Here is a 6,000-nt window from a genome sequence, read left to right on the forward strand (position 1 = left end):
GATGGGCTGTGGAGGGGGCGGCGCTCCCAGCTTTCGCTTCCTGCAGGTCCCCCGCCCCACACAGATGGGGGACCGCGGTCATATGGCAGTGGGGGCACGTGGGGAGCTTGGGGCGGGGGTGGCGGGGTGGCCTCTGGGCCACGACAGCCTCCCACACTCGGGAAGGGGCTCTGGGCTTGGGCTTGGCTGCTTCTTTCCCTTTGCCCACAAAGTGGGTTGAGAAGGAAGGCCCGGCTCTCTGGGGACACCGGGCAAGGCAGTGAGGCGGGGAGGCGGGGGTGGGGAGCAGGGGAGGGGAGCAGGGGAGGAGGGCGAAGCTGGACTCACTGCCTGGGGGCCCTGCGGGGCCGAAAAGGATCCCTCTGGGCTCAGAGACCGGCTGCAGGGGCTCCTGGGGTCTGTGTCTGCACACAGGCCCTGGGCAGCCGCTGGACCTCAGGACCCCACGCGCCCCTTGAGAGCCCCCCCAGGCCGGGGCTCCGCATGGACCCAGGGGCAGCCTGGGCTGGAGGGCGGGTGCCCTGGGCTCGACTCCAGGGGTTCTTGGCCACCCAGGCCCAGGGGACCTGCCAGGAGGAGGGTGCACTGCCCAGCACTGGGCGTCGAGCCCCTCCCGGAGGGGGAGCTGGACTTTGGTTGGAAGGGACCCGTCAGGCCACCCCAGCAGAGAGGGGAGCCCGGCAAGGCTGGGAGGGATAGTCAGACCTGACGCCAAAATGCTCGGATGAATCTGGCCTCGATCGGATGGGCTTTGCTGGAGACCCAGCCCTGGTGGGAATACGTAAGTGATTAGGCCTAAAAGCCCGGGCCATTTAGCTTTTATTCGATTGGCAGAGAGGCCCTCTGTGCCCTCTGCTTTTTGCCGTTTGATTATATGTCTGTGCTCAAAATACGATTCCTGGAATGTAAGCAGCGCGCGGGACTTGGGATGGAAATCAGTTTGATCATCGAGCAGTCGATTACCTCGAGGACCCGGGCTGTGATCCAGGCGGAAGGCAGCTCACAAGCAGGCAAGTTTCTGAGGACGCGCCGGTGTGGAGGGGCCCCCTCGGGAGGGGCTGTGGCTGGGGGTGCCCCCCACCCCAGGCTCTCGGCGGACGCGGGGTACAGAGGGCTCCCTCCTCAGCCTTGCCGTGTGCTTGGCTCCCCTGCGCCTCAGCTCTCTCCTCCATCAAATGGGATCAGGCGGCTGCTGCTGGACGCGTTTGGGGCCTCGAAGGGGCCGTGCTTAGAGTCCACACTGGTGCGCGATGGAGAGTGAGTGTGCAGCGAGCACCGGCCACGCGGGGTCTGCTCCGGCTCCCCAGCTGCATAGACTGAGACGCCTGGAGGATGTCAGCGGGTGATCCTGTGCCGGGGATCCGGGGAAAGCTGGGTCCAGCAGCCAGAGCCTGAGAGACGAGGGGGGCCGAGCGGAGCTTCGTCCTGGCCGCTCTGAACCTCGGTCTCGTCCTCCGTAAGTAGAACCGTAGGTCTGTTCTGCCGATGTCCGACAGGCGTGCAGCACACGCTTCAGAAACATGGTCAAGCGGCGCCCCCTCGTCCTCCTCTGCCGAAAGCAGGAGTGTGAAGGCTCTGACCCTCAGCCTTCACACCTGCACGGAGGCTGGTGCCTCTCTGAGCTGCCTTCTTCTGGGGATCCCTCCAGCAGAGGTGGCCTGGGCCGCTGCTCTGGGTCCAGGCACGTGCAGGCCCTGAGCGGACAGGCAGGCCCGCCTCTGGCCGCCTCCCCATTCCTGCATCAGAGGCACGCTGTGTTCTTGCTCCCACACACAGCGGAGGGCAGCCCCACAGCTCCCTGGGTGAGCTGGCACTGCGTGGCACACCACCCAGCCTTCACCAGACGCCCAGCACCTCCGTGCTGGTCACAACGAGGTGCCCGGCACATGATGTGTGTGGACAGAGTGGGACCTGGGCAGCCCCTTGCATCCCCTCATCCAAACACCCTTGTGCAGTGAGCAGCCTGCACGCATGTACACGGCGGCCCTGCTCTCCGGAGCCACATGGGCTTGTGACAGGGTCCCAGCTCCATCCTCTGGCTGGGGGACTTTCGAAGTCACTTAACCTGTGTGAGATTTTGTGAACTAGAGAAAACAGTGTCTGCCTTGCCCAGGTGGCATGGAAATTGGAAATCCCCTCTCTATTTGTATTTATAGAGCACCGACTGAGTGCACCCAACAAAGTGGCTGGTGCATAGCAGGTGCGCAGTCACTGTGGCTGCCACGACGGGACCCACGTGCCCAGCACCACCCTGGCCGCTCCTCCTCACCTTCCGGAGATGGCAGTGACGGCGCCCACCGAAGGGCGGGATCAGCCAACGCTGCGGACGCCGCCTCACACGTCTCTGCCCCTGGCTGTGCTGCGGTTCTCAAAACGCCGGACAAGGACCTTCCACGGGACCCCGCTGAGACTGTCCCCGGCACGCGCCCCAGACAACTGAAGACCGAGGTCGGCACCAAAACCTGCCCTCGCACGTTCCAGATGCGCTGTTCACAGCGGCCAGAGGGAGAGACCACGAGGTGAGTGAGCAGGGCCACCGGGCAACAGGATGTCACTCCACCAGGGGAAGGGAGGGACTCCTGTGGCAACGTGGATGGACCTTGAAAACGTGGTCCCGAGTGAGGGAAGCCAGACACCAGAGGACACGTGGGATTCCATGTGCAATGTCCAGAACAGGCAGCTCCACAGACAGAAAGCAGATCGTTGGCGCCAGGGGCCGGGGTCCCGGCTGCTCAATGGGCACACGGTCTCCTTTCAGGGGGAACGTTCTGAAACCGGAGGGCAGTGAAGGCTGCTGTTTTAGGGACGTACTTCATGCCACTGAACTGTGCAGTTTATAACGGTTAGTTGTGAATTTTATCTCTGCTGTATTTTGCCACAATTTTTAAATTTTATTTATTTATTTTTAAATTTAAAAAAATTAATGTTTTATTTATTTCTGAGAGAGAGAGACAGCGTGAGCAGGGGAGAGTAAGAGGGAGAGGGAGACACAGGAGCTGAAGCAGCTCCAGGCGCTGAGCTGTCAGCACAGAGCCCGACGCGGGGCTTGAACCCACGAACCGGGAGACCATGACCTGAGCCAAAGTCGGACGCTTAACCAACTGAGCCACCCAGGTGCCCCTATTTTTAAATTTTTTAATATATTTTTGAGAGAGAGAGTGAGAGCAAGAGCAGGGGAGGGCCAGAGAGAGAGAGAGAGAGGGAGAGATGGAATCGGAAGCAGCTCCAGGCTCTGAGCAGTCAGTACAGAGCCTGACGCGGGGCTCAGATCCGCGAACCGTGAGATCACGACCCGAGCCTCGATCAGGAGCCGGACGCTTAGCTGACTAAGCCCCGCAGGTCCACTCCTGTTTTGCCACAATTTAAAAGATAGCTCCTCAGGCCAGTGGGCGGTGGAGCTGAGTCAGGCCAGGCGTCACCCTCCGCCCGACACTGTCCCGAATAAGGGCTTGTGCTGGGGGTCGGAGCGCGGCGAGCAGACAGGTGTGGGGGGGGGCGGGCCGGCAGCCGTGGGGGCGGTTCTGCGCCGGTGAAGCCCGTGTCTGCGCCGTGAGGCCTGGGGCGGGAGGTCTGCCCCCGCCAGCGGTGACTGGCTCGGCTCAAGCAGGCGGCGTGGGGGCGAAGCCTGGCCCGCGCAGGGCGGACAGCAGGGGCGAGGGGCGCTGCGAGCCCCGGGTGGAGCAGGAGGGAGGCCCCGTGCAGCACAGAGCCGGCTCGGGCACTCCGGTCCCCGAACGAGCTCCCCGACCCCTCGAGACCTGGGGTGACCTGGGTCAAGACAGGCATCTGAGGGCCACTTCTTCCAGAAACCTGGGGAAGGGAGGGGAGGGGACAGGGCTGGAGAGGCGGAGGGTAAGGCAGCCATCCAGCAGGCCAAGGGGAAGCGACCAAAGAGACCGTAGACTCGCCGTCCCGATGTCCCCAAGCTGTCACCTGAAGCCTCTCCACCCCCCAAGGCCAGCCAACCCCTCCAGGCTCCCATCCCCCGGCCTGTGTCCCGTTTCCTGCGAGTGGCGCCTGCCACCCAGCACGTGGAGGAGGAGCCAGCCGATTCTCGAGTCCAGTGTCCAGGGCGGGGGTGTCGTGAGGGTCACCTGCTGGGGCGGTGGGCCCCGATCCTGGCACGTGTCCAGGAGCGTCCGTGGGCACTCTGGCGCTGGCCGTGGCCCAGGGTGGGCGCTGACGGACATCAGGGCAGGACCCCGCCCGGGAGGGAGGGGAGTTCCTGCAGCCTCGAATGCCAGGCCCAGGACGCCCCTGTCTGCAGGCGGATTCCCTGGCGGGCTCTGGGGCCGCGCTCCCCGGAGAGACCCCGGGAGGCCCGCGGGGAGGAGGTCGGGCCCCGGAGCCTCAGCTGCGAAGCCGGCGCCTCGTCTCCGCGCTGCTCGGAGTCACGTGCTCCCTGAATTTGTATTTGGTGGAGCAGATGGTGGGTGCAGTAACACTTTAAATTAAGGATTCCAGAAGCACATTAAATTTAGATTTAATAAGACAGTTATTGTATGGAAATTAAAGACCCATTGATTATTCTTTGATTATTGAGGGTGCGATCACTTACGGCATCAGCCGTGCGGCTTGCGCCTGAGTGCACGTGTGGAGTGGGGCTGCCCCCCCCATCCCGGCCTGCCCTGGACACCTGCCCTGCCTGGGACCCTTGACGCCAGGGCTCTGTCCCCCAAGAGCCAACGGGGCTCCAGGCCAGGTGCCGTCCTCAGGCTGGCCTGGGGGGTGTCACGGAATCCTCCAGAAGCTACTCTTTGTTCATTTTGCAGGAAAGGAAATTGAGGCTTCGAGAGAGATTCGGTGTGGCCAGGAGGGCGGGGTGCCCAGGGAGCCGCAGTGGGGAGGGGAGCCCCTGAGCTGCGCTGGGTGGGGGCGGTGGGGGGGTGCGATCCCAGGCTGGGCTCTCCTGCCCACCCGGTGTGGGCGGAGGAGGTGGGGGAGGGGTGAGCCCCCTGTGAGCCCCCACGTCCCCTGGAACCGGGGTCTGGGAGCTGCTGAGTGCCTGATGATCTCTTGCGGCTGCAGTAAATCTGGACCCTTTGCCCCCCGACAGGCGGCGAGGTCCTGGGTCTCCAGCCTGGAAGCCGGGCTCCCGACCTCAGCAGGTCGGAAGGAGGAAGGCGCCTTCCTGCACGTGCTGTAACTGGCAGCCACGCTCTTGATAATCAGTCGCTGTGGCCCTAAATGTGGACATTTATCGCCTGCTTCAGGGAGAGCTGGTGGCAGGGCCGGGCGCTGGGTCTGCGGAGGGCCGGCAACGCCCAGGCCCCGGGGGACGAAGGTCAGCCACGCGCTTCCGCCGTGAAGGGGCCTTCGGGCTCAGCGCCTACCCCTGGCCCCTTTGTCACCTCCGAGAAAGGACCCTGCGGCGAAGGAGTGGCCAGGTCAGGAGCGGGTCCCGGCTGCCCTTGGCTCTTCCAAGCAGGACCTATCGGGGCAAGATCAGGGCGCGGGACCCGCCCTGCAGCCAGGCAGGTGCACCCACGTATGGGCCGTCCCTGGCTTAGGTGGCCACACTTATCAAATGAGAACACATAGCACCGAATTAAATCTGGATTTCACGCACAAATACTTTAGTATAAGTATGTCCCATGCAATTCTTTTTTTTTTTAATGTTTTTATTTTTGAGAGACGGAGACAGAGAGCGAGGAGGGGAGGGTCAGAGAGAGAGAGAGACACAGAATCCGAAACAGGCTCCAGGCTCTGAGCTGTCAGCACAGAGCCCGACGCGGGGCTCGAACCCACGGACTGTGAGTCATGACCTGAGCCAAAGTTGGATGTTTAACCAGCTGAGCCACCCAGGCGCCCCGTCCCATGCAATTCTTGGACGTGTTTATATTTTTTTAAAAAGATCATAGGCAGAGAAGGACAAATATCACATGTTTGCACGTATAGGAGGATTAGGAGGAACTTGACGGAGGAACAAGGGGGAGAAGAAGGGGGGAAATGGTGGGGGAGAGGGAGGGAGGCAAACTGTGAGAGACTCTTGAATGCTGA

The 6,000-nt window shown here is 62.6% G+C and overlaps 1 long non-coding RNA gene across 1 annotated transcript; it reads left to right on the forward strand.

Moving 5' to 3' along the window:
- The first annotated feature begins 1,132 nt into the window (after positions 1 to 1,132).
- LOC120221962 lies at positions 1,133 to 5,223 on the forward strand. The gene is made up of 3 exons (XR_005525928.1): positions 1,133 to 1,456; positions 2,157 to 2,519; positions 5,057 to 5,223. It is a non-coding gene; the product is annotated as an uncharacterized LOC120221962 (long non-coding RNA).
- The last annotated feature ends 777 nt before the right edge of the window (positions 5,224 to 6,000 follow it).

Source organism: Hyaena hyaena, unplaced genomic scaffold (genome assembly GCF_003009895.1).
Source record: "Hyaena hyaena isolate Hyena2069 unplaced genomic scaffold, ASM300989v1 scaffold_823, whole genome shotgun sequence".
Classification (NCBI taxonomy): domain Eukaryota; kingdom Metazoa; phylum Chordata; class Mammalia; order Carnivora; family Hyaenidae; genus Hyaena; species Hyaena hyaena.